This window comes from Maylandia zebra, unplaced genomic scaffold (assembly GCF_041146795.1).
Source record: "Maylandia zebra isolate NMK-2024a unplaced genomic scaffold, Mzebra_GT3a scaffold11, whole genome shotgun sequence".
Taxonomy (NCBI): Eukaryota; Metazoa; Chordata; class Actinopteri; order Cichliformes; family Cichlidae; genus Maylandia; species Maylandia zebra.
This window is the reverse complement of record NW_027490041.1, coordinates 4,911,666-4,928,245: the sequence shown is the minus strand read 5'-3', so window position 1 is coordinate 4,928,245 and position 16,580 is coordinate 4,911,666. Positions and strand designations below refer to the sequence as shown.

The 16,580-nt window shown below is 41.9% G+C and overlaps 1 protein-coding gene and 1 long non-coding RNA gene across 2 annotated transcripts in view; one reads left to right on the top strand and one right to left on the bottom strand.

Moving 5' to 3' along the window:
- Window positions 1–16,580, bottom strand: part of LOC143416083 (uncharacterized) — a 188,722-nt gene that overhangs the window by 60,035 nt on the left and 112,107 nt on the right. The window lies entirely within an intron of this gene.
- Window positions 8,383–16,360, top strand: LOC143415921 (uncharacterized). Its single transcript, XR_013096350.1, has 3 exons — window positions 8,383–9,114; window positions 14,967–15,197; window positions 15,243–16,360. It is a non-coding gene; the product is annotated as an uncharacterized LOC143415921 (long non-coding RNA).

Below are 16,580 nucleotides of genomic sequence, written 5' to 3'. Positions count from 1 at the left end.
GCGCCATCGGCCCCTCTGGCCAACACCAGTAGGCAAGTAGGGTAAAGCCCAAGGACACAACGACCAGGACAGAGAGCCCAGGGATCGAACCGGTGACCTTCCGGTTACAGATGCGATTCCCAACCCCCTGAGCCACGGTCGCCCTAAATAAAGATTTGACCTCAGTGTGCTCAGTGTTCCTGTCTATTCCTAACATATTCCTAACACGATAGCTGCACTTTAGAGCTCTAAAACTGGAACTGACACATAAAAATACTGAGAACACAGACTAGCAGCCACTGCATGGCCTCGAGTACGTATGTGGTGCGTTCAAAGAGCATCAGCATAGACATGGTGGGTTCAACAATATAGGACATAACAATTTCTATGGCGAAAATACTATCAATGAATGAGCCATAACATTTTAGCCATGTAAACATGTTATCAGTGGGCTTTCCAACAACTTGCATTGATCATTAAAGGATAAAATACGTGAGTCGAGGTCACTACGAGCCATGCGAGGGTCAAACATGGCAGAGAACCTTCAGGCAGCATCTTGGTTTATAATCCGCCTTTGGATCATCAGTTTAGGAGATGAAGGATCCAAGTAAAATAACAAGTTAAAAAATATGCAGCTATGGTCACTCACATGGACATCCTCCACACATACATCATGTATATTTAAACCCAGGGAGAAAACAAGATCCAGTGTGTGACCCTTTGTATGTGTGGGGCCAGAAACATGCTGCCTAAAGTTAAAAGACTCAGTGACAGTGATGAGCTCAGCAGCAGTGTTACAGGATGCTTCATCAATATGACGGCTCAAATCTCCCAACCTTCTCCAATGAAATGATGGATGTCAGAAGGTCGTTAAATTCAGTTAGAAAGACCCCATCAGGTAGAATAAAATACAATAACTGGTTTTTAGAGAACTGACCATCATCTGTGACTCAAATGCAGAAAAGGAGTCCGAGGTCATCAGACTGCATGTGAATCTGTCCTGGTAAACAACAGCGAGTCCTCCACCACGTCCTAAAAGACGCGGAGTTCAGATGACGGAGCAGCCAGCCGGGCAGATTTCATTCAAGTGGACATAATCAATGTTCCCTCTAAGCTGCGCACGGGCGCAATCCGCTGACACGCTCTCTGCACACAGAGTATCTGCATTGCGCACAAAAAGATATCTAACAGGCTGTGAGGCTCCTGAACTCTCTGCCCCCCTCTCACGGACAATAACCATATCCAACTTCTTAATAGCAATGAACTGGTCTGCATTGGTGCATCATATCTTTATTCTCTTCCCCCTCCTGCCCCCCCCCCCTCCTTCTTAAATAGATAACTATCATATCTGATATCATATCTCACAGTACAATAATATTGAATGGGTTGCATTGTTGTACTTTGTCATGTTTCTCAGGTCTTTGTCTGATTTTCTACCAACATTACTTGTCATGTTCTCATGTTGTTGCTAAGGATTGTCTTATTGCATTGGAGTCACACTGGGTTAAATATGTACACTTGGGTTTTAAGGGGTATTTATTATTTTCTTCTTTTTTTTTGGGTTGTATGGAAGCCCCAAACGCAATTTCATTGTTCTTGACAATGACAATAAATAAATAAATACTAAATACTAAATACTAACCTGAATTGAAATTAAAATAAATACGTTAACAATTCTGCTTTGCAGTGTTAGTCAGTGACTGGCTGCTCCAGTATTTAGAACGATGCCGCCTTATCCCATGGTCCAGCCAATGATTCACATTCGTATATACGCAGCTAATCAACGTCGCTGACGGGCTATGACAGCGTCCTCATGTGCCGACACCGGTGTTTTGGTTGATGTAGAGTGAAGCCACGTTAATGACAACGTGATCCAGTGATCCAAGGGACCGCTCAGGGAGTTTGTGTGTTCGCTCAGACACATGAAACATTAGAGGGAACATTGGACATAATTCTTATTTTGCTGCCACGTCTCAGTCAGACACATGAAATCTAGAGACTCTTTAATAAAGAGATCGCTTAGAATAAATGATTTGTTTGTTATGGAGCGAACGTTAAGCGGGGCCAACCGAGTTGATGACGGTCGATCTGCAAAATCAACAGCTGACTGCAGGGGCACTTGAAATAAAGACAATGCAGACCTGTAGACCTGCTGGGCAGGGCAACGACTCCAGAGCTGGGGGAAGCAATGATCGATGAGCAGACATAGCTGTTATCAATAAAAACAGTGAACGTTTGACGGACACACCGTGAGAAAAACTGCTTTTGAGCCACAGAGCCCAGGTCCCAGTCACCGGCGTAACATATTAACTAAATGTCAGGAGAGGAAGTGGACGCAGGCACCAGGATTCTCCCCACAGCCAAGAAGCTAGCCTCTGGTAGCTTCTCAGTTTCACCTGGACGTCGGCCCTCGTTCCCCTTTTCCATCTCTTGAGGGTGAAAGTCCTGCGGGTTGTGAAGAGTAGCACACCAGGGGAGGAAGAGTTTTTCTGTTCAGCTGTTACAGTAGCTCTCCACTGACTCTTTGATGTTAAACCCTTTAAGACCTACCATAGAACCAAGTCTGCCAGAGCTTATCTTTAGATTTTTACATGCTGTAGTGCAGACCTTCCCAAACTGTGGTGCCCGCCCCCTAGGGGGGGCGCGGTATGAAAAGGGAGGGGAACAAAACGCTTGAACACTGCTAGCACGGCGCCCACAGAAACGCAAAGCAGGAGATGAAGCATCGCTGAATATGTTTCCAAACCAACTTCATTCTAAGCCAAAGACTAGAAAATATGGTGAAGCAAATCTGCCCTTTGGCTTCACCTGCACAGGTGCTGAGGTAGGTCCCTGCGTCGGGAGCAGCGCTGGGCTCTTCCAATCATGGACAAACAGGATCCCACATTCTTAATTTTTAGTTCACAAACACTTGTTGTAGTGACTAACTACTCCTGACATGTTGGAGATGTTTGCTCTTTATAGAGTAAAGTTACAGCGGGATACAAATAACATCAGGCTGATCCTGCCACGATTTGTTCCCTCGATTCAAATCACAGACAAACAGGATCCCACAGCTGTTTATGTTTTTGAACCCATTTTGCACAGAGAGGCATTTTTTGAAAATGTATTGACAGCAATGTTGATTAGTATTACAGAAGAAGAAAAAACAACTACCCGTGACGCCTTTGTAAATGGAGGGACAGTAACTGCGTGTGAAACCTGCAGATACTCAGAGTAACAGTATTTTGTCTCTGTCTGCCATTCTGCAATTCATCTCACATAAACAATAACGTGACGTGAAAAAAGGCGCAACCTTTGACGTTGCCAGATGAACTCTGTATTCCTCGTCCGCAAAAAAGGAGTTTTAAAAAAATCTCAGTTTTTGGTGATTTGAAACACTGTTTGGATGAAACAGCTGCGTTTTCAAAAATACCAGTGTAGGTGCGGACGTAGCGTAAAAGATTTATTAGCTTATTTTCTTACTACCTGTAATTTATTGCAGATTACTTGTATTTGCTTAATTGTTTACTAAATGTTTGAGGTGTGAAATAAACCGCAATGGAGCAAAATATGGGCGTGTGTGGTTGGAGGATGTGTTAGTGCGTGTGTGTGCTGTTCACGCGCCGGGGGGGAGGCGAACGTTTTTCGTGTAAAACAAAGGGGGGCCCAGCAAAAAAAGTTTGGGAACCACTGCTGTAGTGCCATTTTGGGGAGCAGTTCAAGTTGCTATACATCAATACAACCGTTATAGCCCAAATTTTAATAATATGTATGCATTCAGTCCATAGTAACTACATATACATATATACATATACAGCAAAAAGTGCAATAAACTAGAACAAATTGAAAATTGTTTTGTTTTGTATTTTTACATATATTTGTAGTTAGAGAAATTTAAGAGGTTTATCCCTCAAAACGGAAGAACTAAAAAAGTTGCACAAAATAGTTTCCAACCACAGGAAATGTAATTTGAGTGTATCCATAGTTGTATTTTTGAGATACACCAAATTGTATATACTGCATGAAAAACTAAAATAAATACTACCATGTGAATTTGCAAGAAAAACTTCAGTGCATCAAAATAAACTATTTCCAACTGTGTAATTTGAGTTCTAAGCCTCCCAGAAACTATACTGAAAGGGTAAACTCAAACATGACTTTTAAAAACACCAGTGTAGGCTTCAAGGTAAAAACAAACAAACAAACAAACAACTAGAATTTTCGCAAAAACGACGTCACTTCAGGTTTCGGGCAGGTAATGGCGGACATACGATAGTTTGGGCTGACATCTATTCCAACGTAGGAAGTGCTATGAACATCTGATCGGATTGGCAAAGCGTGTTTCTGGAATATTACTTTTTTGTTGCTGCAAGTGCTTTTCATGCAACTTTTGCAAAGCTATGTGTGGAAGGAAACGGTGACCTAGGATAAGCTGGATACATAAGATGTAAGTACAACTCCGGTTTCACATGCAAAAATAAAAATTATTGCACTAGCTTGTGTGGTTGCCGATCTACAGGCATTTAAAAATAGTTACGCAAAACTGAGCGTTCCCACTCTGACCGGCCTTAAAGGGTTAACAGTATCTCCCAATCATAATTTAAAGCAGCAGAAATTAAGTCAGAACTCAAAAGAGCAAAAATGACATTACAAAAAATGATTGACGACAGTGAAAAACTACATTGTTGCCTCCAGCAAGCTGCAGCGGCGGCAAAGCCAAACACAGGCGCCATCTTGTTTGACAGAAGAACGTAGCACACATCAGCTACAAGCATAGAGTGCACCACTATTGTTCAAATGGAAGAAATAGAAAACACTCAATAAATCCTTCCACAGCTGAAACTAATGTAGACAATGTCAGGGGAGGAAGTCAAACTGAACTTATGACACCAAGCACGATAACTACCAAAATAATGCAGGAAAAGTAAACTAAGAAACCCTAAAGCAACTAAACAGAGCAGCTAGCAATAAACAAGAAGTGTAAACTATAAAAACATAGAAGCTAAATGCTAACATGGCTAACACTATCATCACTGTATGTAGCCCGGCTCTTCTCACAGCAACATACAACTGTCATGGCTAGACATCTCACTGATTGGCTCATGTTAGCTTGTGAAAATATAACGTCCCAGCAGTACTAGCTGTTTTATATACTGTTTAAAATAAGCGAAATGTGCTTATAATGTGTAAATAAAGGCTGAAGCAGCTAGCACTGTTAGCATCAGCACCAAGCCCTGTTACATTTGTACACTGTTAGAGCAATGGCTCCAATCTACAGCCTTTAAAATAATGATTAAAATGCTGTGATTGCAGCCATTCCCCAACTCTCTGTGAATGGTTCTCATGGCTATTGATCAGTGGGCTTTGATCAGTGGGCTTTGATCAGTGGGCTTTGATCAGTGGGCTTTGATCAGTGGGCTTTGATCAATGGTCATGAGAATTTGCATAATTATGATTAAGGAACTGACCTCCCAGCCCATTGTTCCTTCAGTGGGCTGGTTTCAGTCATTATGCAAATGTACTGTTAATAAGATAAGATAAGATAAGATTGAAACCTGCAGTCAGCCGAGATTGAAGAAGTCACCTGGATGATGATGAAACATTTCTCCCACAAAACGCTACGTCCAGATGAACAGAATCAACTTTTGGAGATTTACTTACCTGGATGATTATTGGTTATTGGTAACTTTATTGTCCCTAATGGGAAATTGATTTGCAGTATGTCCGTACAAACAAACAAACAGGCAACCAACACATCACATACACACTCCAAAATAATATAATATAATATAAGCCTGAGAAAACAACCTAGATTTTTCATCAAAAAAGTACAATGTGCAATGGCAACAACACATATGGTTCAGTGTTATTAACTATGATAATAGCAGTAGGTACAAAAGACAATCTATGTCTCTTTGTCTTCACTGCAGGCACTTTATAACGACGACCTGATGGAAGCAGTTGAAAATCATTAAAGAGAGGATGATCTGAACACAACATGACAGAGGTCGCCTTCCTCAGCACATGCCTGTTATAAAAGTCCACAAGCTGGACCTGAGACCTCCCTGAAATCTTACCAGCCACTTTAACCAGGTTGTTAAGTCTGGTCTTATTATTCAGAGACATATTACCGTACCAAGCAATGATACAGAAAGTTAAAACAGATTCAATAAAACTTTTATAAAAAACGAGTCATCATTGCAGATGAAACATTGAAACCTCTCAACCTCCTTAAAAAGTCTTTGTTGAACCTTTTTCACTGTAGCAGCAAGATGTGACTCAAAGCACAGAGCTTTATCAAGAACAACCCCCAAATACTTATAACTGTCCACCAGTTCAATGGCTGCACATTTACCACTGTTAGCGCAGGATGAGGGGATGTCTCCCTGAAGTCAATAACCATGTCCTTGGTTTTCAAGGTGCTGATCATTAAGAAGGACTGATCACACCACGAAACAAACTCATCCACAACAGGCCCATGGGAATCCTCTTCACCATGAAGGAGGCTTACAATGACTGTGTCATCTGCGTATTTAATGAAATGCCTGTTGGCCTGTGTACTGCGACAGTCATTAGTGTACAAAATATACAGTAGAGGAGAGAGACAACAACCTTGCGGTGAGCCAGTGGAAGAGTTCAGCTGTTTGGAAAAACAGCCGTTCACTCTCACACACTGAGATCTGTCAGTTAAAAAGTTTAAAACCCAACCAACGAGATTAAGATCAAGTGTAAACTGGTTAAGAAGTTTATCAGCTAAAAGATGTGGCTGGATAGTATTAAAAGCTGAAGAAAAATCAATAAATAAGAGCTGAGCATGAGCTTTGGCGCCATCAAGATGGCGATAAAGGAAGTTCAACAGAGTGACCACTGCATCATCAACACGTCTACGAGGCCTGTATGCAAATTGTAGAGGGTCTATAAGCTTCTCTACTTGCTAACTGAGAGTCTGAACTAAAACCAGGAAGACTTATCTTATTACAGTCACTGTAACAGTGACCAGTCATGTGTTGCCTGCCCAGGCCACCCTTAAGTTATTGCTACCCATCTCCGCCTCTACCTTATCCTTGTATTTTACTTTGGCTTTTTTAATTTCTGATCTGATCTCCTTCCTAATTTCTCTAACTTTCAAGATATTCCCTTCAATAAAAGCTTTTTTCCTTTCATGAATCAGCCTCATAAGACCTTTTGAAGACCATGGTTTGTTATTAGGAAAAAAATGGAGATGGTGTCAGTCGCATTCTTAGGATTCGCTTTAGGGTGGATGTAAACAATGGTGACGTTGATCTGTGGGAATTCCCTCGGCAGATAAAACGGCCTCAAAGACACAGAGAGGAGCTCAATGTCAGGCAGACACACTTGTCTACGAACGGTCACATTTTTACACCATTTCTGATTTATATACAAACACACTCCTCCTTGAGATTTCTGGGTAGCTCCGGGGTCTCGATCCAAACGTATGGGAAACCCGAAGCCATTTAGTTCCAGAGAACAATCAGGGTCAGAGTCCTTGAGCCAAGTCTCTGTGAATGCCATTAGACATGTATCCCTTTAGCCACGCAAGTGTGCGACATTCAAATGCAGTTCATCCAATTTACTCCTCAGAGACTGCACATTAGCCAGGATTATTGATGGTAAAGGAATGACTCCAAACAACCGTCAGGATTGCCAATAAAATCATGCGAAATAAAAAACCCATCTTCGTTAAAAGAAGTTCCACAAAGCACAAGCCGATGCTATAGAATTTCCTCAGGCAAAAAAAAATATATATAAAGGAATAAAAGAATGAAATAAAATAAGTTAAAACACTGACACTGACAGAGAGAGACAACCTGCTGGTCGCCACAAGAGCAGCGCCCCTCTTTCTAGTCTAGTCTAGACTGAGAATGCATCAAGACCACTCACTCACCCTTCCCTCCTGCCTCTCAGCTGCTGAAACTCACAGTTTGTTACCACGGAAGAGTCACTCCTTCATCTGAGATGAAGCCTGATAGTCTGACTGATGCAATATAACATTCAGTCTACACTTTGTTTTTGTGCAAAGATGATAAAGAGGAAATACTAATAACATAAACAAAAATAAATGTCCAATTTAGAAATCTTATTCTTTTTTGCTCTATAAAATAGTTGTTTTTATTTTTCAGTCACTCATCGTAGCAGTAGGATTTACATGAAAATAAAAACAAATTAAGTTTGAGAGAAAAAGTACATTTTTGGCACTCTCTGGGCAACTGACTCAGAGACTCAAATGACTTAAAAAACCCGATTCATTTTGGTGAGTGACTCATTTAAACTCGATTCGGTAAAAAGAATCAAATTTACCATCACTAATACAAATCCCTTTGGAGAAAACAGCTTTAAAATATGTATTGTTAAATTCCAGATGTTTCTTTGCAAGGAAAACTCAGACACTGAAACAATACTGTTAGGTATTTTAGTACCATGGTAGCATTTACTGGATATTGTTTTATAGTGACATTATGCAGGAAAACTCTGTCATTCAATAAGGCCCCTTTTGTTTTAGTTATTTTTCTCTTTGACCCAAGAATTGATGTGTGAGAATCACAGGCTGGTACAAGGTTGAAATACCACAGAGATCACTCCCTCAGCTACATTAGTTTCTTAATCTTTTAGACGCCTGTTGAAGGCCAAATGGTTTGTTTCAGATTTCACTAATGTAAGAACTCTTCGTTTTGTGCCTTGAAAATATGTTGCTGAGATAATCACAATTGTAGCTGAACTAATAAACTACACAAAGGATGCTTCTTCACCCATGGGCAGGAAGACACTGCCTTATCTTGGTCTGTACTGGTTTAAACTGATAATCTGCTGTCTCATGAATTTTACCCTCTATATAAACTGTTGTACTTGTGAATAAAGTTGAGTCAATTTGGGAAGACAACCTGAAGCAGTCTCTGTTTTCTTGTTCTCCCAAGCTGCTCCCGAGCTGCTCGTACTAACACGCTGAATGGCATGCTTGAATATTACTTGAGAATATATTTGACTGTGTTACAGACTAAGGGACATTCTCTGCTGATAGGTGAAGGTACATTCTCTGCTGATAGACGTCCACGCCTCGGAGGAAGCCGATCCACGGAGTAGGCCCTGGAAACAGTTTCCTTCAATTTTGGTGTCAGAAGTGGGATCCTGACGAAGGTAGGCACTTGTCTTTTTATTTTATAAGACTGTGTTATGCCTTTCTCAGTGATCCACATAGAAACGGGATACGCTGACGAGGCCTTCTTCAGTGGCCCACATAGTAACAAGTGGGATACACTGAGGAGCCTTATTTAGTGGCCCACATAGAAACACAGGAAGTTGCCTGTTGTTTTGTAAATAAAAGCAGAAAGGACACAGGAAGTTGCCTGCTGTCATAAACTAAGAAGTTGCTCACCAGCAGAAAGGACACAGGAAGTTGCCTGGGGTCATAAAACGAGAAGTTGCTCGTTAAAAAGTGAGAAGTTGCTCACTAAAAACATAAAATTGCTAGCAAAAAATCAAGTAACCTCAGGTGTGCCACAGCAAAAATAAAAACTAACTTAAATCCTTCAAAGCGTCTAAACCCCTCTGGAAATCACTGACCATGGGTCAGAATAATTCAAAGACCTTAGACGGGTCCGATAAAAAATCAAAATTAACTGTAAAACCGAAAAAAATAAAATATAAAATCACAAATAGCGGCTCAGTACGACTCCCACTTCCGGTTACGTTTAACCCACGCTCGCGAATCAATGAAGACTTCCATGATTACGTATCCAGAACATGCGGAAGTGCTTACGTGACTGATTTCGTCTCGAACTTAAGAACTATAACTTTAATGCATCCTAATGTATTTCCGGAGCCCTATCCCGAACGATTATCGCCAGAAAACAGGTCAGTAGAAATGTTAAATACTATTTGTGATAAGAAAAGTAGGCTGATTAAAAAGTCCTGTAAAAAATATATGATAGAATGTCGTGATGTGACCAATCGCATGCTACCACTATGGAAAAAAGGACCCGAGCCAGACGTAAATGCTTTAAATCAAGCCAGTGCAGGCTCTAGTAAATCCACTGCAGAAAAAACTAGCCTTATATGCCCATCCGTTCAACCTACGGCTCCGCCGCCTTATGATGAAAAAACAGAATTAATAGCTGCTGCGGCGGCTGCACGTCATCAGCGCGTATATCCTGATATCAAAGTCAAAGTCAAAGTCAAAGTCAACTTTATTTGTCGATTCTGCCACATGTACAGGACATACGGAGAATAGAAATTGCGTTACTCTTCAATCCCTAGATAAATAGCAAATGAACATTTAAATATATTTAAATATAAAAGTGATTAAAAAACACAGCAGAATCCCAAAAGAGTGAGGAAGGCACTGAAATGACACCTAAATCAGAAGAAGATGACTGGTTTAACCTAGATCAAAGACAGGAACGAGAATACACTGAACGAGAAAGAGAGTTACAGGAACATAAAAAGCAAACAAAACAGTTAATGGCAGAGTGTGAGGAAATCATGAAAGATCCTTTAACTGAACGTACGGAAGCCGAACTGCAGGAAGCCGTTTCTGTCATAGATAATCATGTTCAGCGCCACACTAGAGTAGCGAATGGTTTGACTGTGCCAAAAGCAATAACTAACACCAGAAATTTAATAAGGAACTACTTAAAGCAGAAAAAAGAGGAAAAAACTCAAGAGGGCCCCCACAAAAACACCCGTTATAAAGAAAAGCAGGGATCACAATTTAATGACGTCAGCACCTCCCTCCCGTTCATGATAATAGGGGACATGTGTTGCATTCAACCCCCTAAAATTTCAGAGTTAGCAGCAACCATTAAAGAACTCCCCGATCCTCTACAAAATCCTACAGCCTTTGTTTCTGCATTACAGAGAAGTACCAGATACCACCACTTGGGTGGGCCTGACTATAGATATATATTATGTCAACGAATCCCAGGTGTGACTGAATCTCAGCTTATTGAGGAAGTAGAGGAACTAGACCCTAAAAATGACCAAGCAGCCAACACCTCCTCGTTTTTGTGGATAAATGATGACAAAATCACAGCCTTTTTTCAAAATCTAAAGAGATTTCTGCTCACAATGTCTAGAGATAAAATTGATTTAAATGCAGTAACCATGTGTAAGCAAAAGCCAGATGAATCCATTCTAGTGTTTATGAAACGTTTCACACACTGCTGGACTAATGAGGCATGCATGCCTGAAGGAGGAAATGATCAGATTTTCATAACAACATTCTTAAACAATATTCATCCAGAATGTTCACAACTATTGAAGCTGACTGCCACTGATAATCTCTATGACATGAAAATAAAGAACTTTATCACACTTGTCAAAACAAAAGCTGGTGCAGATCTTTTCCCCAACAGCACGAAGGCTAAAAGTGTTAAGATGATGTTGAATTTTGATGTTGAAGGCTCAGAGGAAAGTGAAAAAATGATGTATGCAGGGGCCCCGTCCCCTCAACAAGCGCAGCAGGGAAATTTCAGAAGGAGAGATAGGAGTGGAGACGTATGTTTTTATTGTGGAAAAATAGGACACTGGAGGACGGAATGCAAATCAGCAGCACGTAGGTCTCAACCACAAAACACAGGACCGGCTCCTGCCACTAGGCGTCAGCAGAGCTCTTACAGACAAGGTAACTGGCAACGCAGACAGGAATCACATCAAAGAAACGGCCCCTTTGCACTTAGGCAGCAACCTTATAATCCACATTTTAATCCCCACCCATATGATAACGAAAGACTGGACCGACAATAGGGAGGCCCAGGTGATGATGAGGGACAGTGTGAAGCACTACACACGATGCTGCATTTGCAATTGTCCCGTAACACAGAAAGCTTGCCCATGTTAGATATAGAGATAGGTGAAAAGATTTATTCCTTTTTAGTTGACAGTGGAGCCACTAAAAGTTCACTGTCTGGAAAATTCTATAGTGGGCCTGTTTCCTCTGTGTGCATCAACACCATGGGAATACACGGAACTCTAGTGCAATGCCCCAAAACTCATTCTCTAAAAACACGCTGGGGCCCAAAACCAGATGAAATTACATATCATCCATTCATAATTATTCCAAACTCGCCTGTGAATCTATTAGGAAGAGATTTAATGGCAAAAATGAACTTGTGTATTTCATTTAACACAAAGGGTGAAATGTTTGCAGATACTGATAACAGCTATGTTTTCTCTGCCCTATGCACCGACACCATGGAGAAGGAACAGCCTCTGTGTCAGCTGGACGCCTCAGCGGAGAATGAACTCAATATCCATCTGACTGGTATCCCACGTCACACTCTGTGTCAAAAACATGTGCAAACACCGTTACCAGGTAGCCCCATGCCTGGAAGCCACATATTTGTTTCTCTCACACTGTTCAACAACATGATAACTGCTCACACCAGTGAAGGCCAAACAGTGGTTTTGTCACATAACTCAGACATAGGCTATGACATCACTGCACCATGTCAACACATAGATCTAACCTACCCCATACACTGTACTATCTCTGCTGTCACATTGCCAGCTGAATATCAAAACATGACATTATGGTCAAGAGGTGAGAATGATGTAGGATTTACTGACTGTACACCTTATCATGCTCAGCTGAAAAACAACAAGCCGGTATATGTCAAGCAATATCCCATTTCCGCTGAAAAAGCCGCAGCCTTAGACATCATCATAGGAGATTTATTGACAGCTGGAGTAATAAAGCCCACAGTATCTCCATATAACACTCCTGTCAATCCTGTGCCAAAGCCTAACAAACCTGGCGTATGGCGTTTCACACAAGACTTAAGGCAAGTTAATGCAGTCATTATGCCTCTGCCGCCTATTGTCCCAGATGTCCCCAGCATACTGACATCTATTCCAGCAACAGCTACACATTTTACTGTGGTGGATTTGTGCTCCGCCTTTTTCTCAGTACCTGTGCATGAAGACACACAGCCGATATTTGCATTTACACATAGAGATAAGCAGTACACATGGACTCGCTTACCCCTGCGGCTTTCTCAATGGTGGTACGTGCTACCCTAGACGGCTTCACTCCTCCAGAGGGCTGTACTCTGATCCAGTATGTAGATGATCTCCTCCTCTGTGCTGAAAGTGAAAAACTATGTCAAACTGCTACACACATGCTTCTCCAGCACCTCCAACAGACTGGCCACAAAGCATCAGCAAAGAAAATGCAGTACTGTCAGACTTCTGTTCAATATTTGGGATTTACACTGTCTCACGGACAACGTTCCATGACTACAGACAGGGTCAAAGCTGTGACCTCTGTCCCTAAGCCCACTACACAGAAAGAAATGCTGTCCTTCCTAGGCATGGTGAACTATTGCAGACAGTGGATACCAGACTGTTCTTTTCATGACCACATTCTGCGTGAATGCTGCAAAAAAGACAAGCCTCCTCGAATACTGTGGTCCACAGAAATGACTGCCTCTTTCAATGCATTACAGGGAGCGCTGACCTCCGCCCCTTGTTTGGGTCTGCCTGACTACCACTTACCGTTCCACCTGTACGTCACAGAGAACGGCACAACCTGTGCAGGTGTATTGGCCCAAGAGCATGGCTGTGGCTACCGTCCAGTAGCCTTCTACTCAAAGGTGCTGCCAGCAGTAGTTCAGGGGATGCCGGCCTGCCTGAGAGCAGTAGCAGCTTGCTCTATCATGATAAGGGACTGCGAGAAGCTTACACTCTCACATGACACTATTCTACACACCAATCACCAGGTCACGACCATTCTAGCAAACATAACTACACAACATATGCAAATCTCACTATAAAAGCGAGCAGCACACCCAATTCGCCAGCACATTTATTGATCCTATGCTGTGTTCTTCTGACCGACAGGATGGTTCAGACGACCCTGACGATCATGACTGCATGACACGTATACAGGAATCCACAGCACCATGTCCAGATTTAGAGCAAACACCTATCCCAGACTCAGCCACGGTTTATGTGGACGGGTCCTGTTCAAGGCCGAGTGACAACTCATTTCTTTGTGGCTATTCAGTGGTAACAGTGCCTGACATCATACTAGAGGCTCACTCATTACCATTTCACTCAGCACAAAAAGCAGAACTCATGGCTTTAATACGCGCCTGTGAGTTACATGTGGATAAGCGGGTAACAATTTACACTGATAGCCGTTATGCATTCGGTGTGGTGCATGACTTTGGCACATTGTGGAGACAAAGAGGATTTAGATCTGCTGATGGAAAATCGATCGCTAATTCTGACCTTGTTCAAAGACTTTTGCAGGCTATACAGCTGCCATCGGCAATTGCAGTTGTTAAAACGAAGGGGCACAGCACGGCTGACACAGACGAAGCAGTGGGAAATGCTCTTGCAGACGTAACCGCGAAAGCAGCTGCTGCCTCACAGAAACCACCCAGAAGGGAAGTATTATCTTTGCCTTTACAGCTGCCACTTGTCACGCTCCCAGACTATTTAGAAACAAATGTTGACCTAAAATTCATACAAGAGCAAGCCTCTGCCTTAGATTACACTTACTGGGAAAGTAATGATTGTACCTTAGATAACAGAGACGGCTTATACAAAAACCTTGAGGGTTTGATTGCCCTCCCATCTTCACTACTGCCAATCCTTGTCCGCCATTTTCACGGTGTGAGTCATGTCGGACAAAGAGGGGTAATAGGAGCAATAAAATCAAGATTTGTAATCAAGAAAACATCACACGCAGTAAAACGCATATTAGCAACCTGTCTAACATGTGCACGAACTAATGTAGGAAAACCAAAAGCAAAACATCAGCATTTACCACAACCAGATTTTCCATTTCATACATTATGACTCCATCCGCAGCAACCAAATTATCTCCATTTGAAATAATCATGGGAAGACCGTTTCCAACACCATGGTCAGCCTCCAGAGGGGCACCGCTATTGGAAGGGGACATAGACACTGCATTGTCTGACTATGTTCATAACCTGGTAGAAACACTGAATAATAACTATCAGAAAGTTTGTCTCTCTCAGCCTTTCCCCTCCACAGTTCCACCAGTGGAGACAAGGAGATGCGTGTTGGAGAAGTCACTAAAACCAAGGACACTCTGGGAGGCCGCGCGTGTTCCAGCCCCAGACTGTACTGGCAGTGACGAAGAACCAGCATCCTCACAGACAGACAACCTCAGTGGATTCATGCCAGCAGGGTTAAGACCAGCCCCACCAAACCACCTAAGGCGTCGGATCAAGTAGATGACGTCTCCGGCGAGCCAGCGCCCGGATTAAATACACCTATAGATGACGACTCAGGCGAGCCAGCGCCCGGATCCAATCCACCTACACACACACAATCACTGATTAACACACAACGTCGGAAAGAGCCAAGACTCAGAAAGCCCTTTGATCCCCCACCTGAACAACAACAAGGTACTCGAACATCCAGCAGGAACAGAAAGCCTAGAGTACCACACAATGTCTAACCTGATAAAGATAGACTCGTTTCATCCTGATAATGGAGAAAATGAAATGCCCATTGTCATCACACGACGCTTATACGGTGTCTCTCGAACCTGGGACCAGGCCAGGAGACGACTAAAGAACTGTCTTTTTTATATATTTAGGTTATTAATCATATCTACTGCATTAACCTTAGGATTTTTATTTACTATTTCGTATTGTAAAGTGCAACCCTGTTCACATTTCTGCAAGCCACATTCTCAATGATAACCCGTATAGCTACTAGTACAGCTACTTCAATGTATTTGCAATTAGCACAAATTGATCCTGAGGATGTGCCAGATGTTACCAATGATGTTCCTGATGTGTATATTGAACATTAGGTTGTGAACTATTACATTTTATGATTTGCTTTTTATATTATGTTATTACATTTGTGATTTTTCCTTTCTATTTGAGTTATTATTTTTAAAAATAATAAAAGAGGGGAACTGTTAGGTATTTTAGTACCATGGTAGCATTTACTGGATATTGTTTTATAGTGACATTATGCAGGAAAACTCTGTCATTCAATAAGGCCCCTTTTGTTTTAGTTATTTTTCTCTTTGACCCAAGAATTGATGTGTGAGAATCACAGGCTGGTACAAGGTTGAAATACCACAGAGATCACTCCCTCAGCTACATTAGTTTCTTAATCTTTTAGACGCCTGTTGAAGGCCAAATGGTTTGTTTCAGATTTCACTAATGTAAGAACTCTTCGTTTTGTGCCTTGAAAATATGTTGCTGAGATAATCACAATTGTAGCTGAACTAATAAACTACACAAAGGATGCTTCTTCACCCATGGGCAGGAAGACACTGCCTTATCTTGGTCTGTACTGGTTTAAACTGATAATCTGCTGTCTCATGAATTTTACCCTCTATATAAACTGTTGTACTTGTGAATAAAGTTGAGTCAATTTGGGAAGACAACCTGAAGCAGTCTCTGTTTTCTTGTTCTCCCAAGCTGCTCCCGAGCTGCTCGTACTAACACGCTGAATGGCATGCTTGAATATTACTTGAGAATATATTTGACTGTGTTACAGACTAAGGGACATTCTCTGCTGATAGGTGAAGGTACATTCTCTGCTGATAGACGTCCACGCCTCGGAGGAAGCCGATCCACGGAGTAGGCCCTGGAAACAGTTTCCTT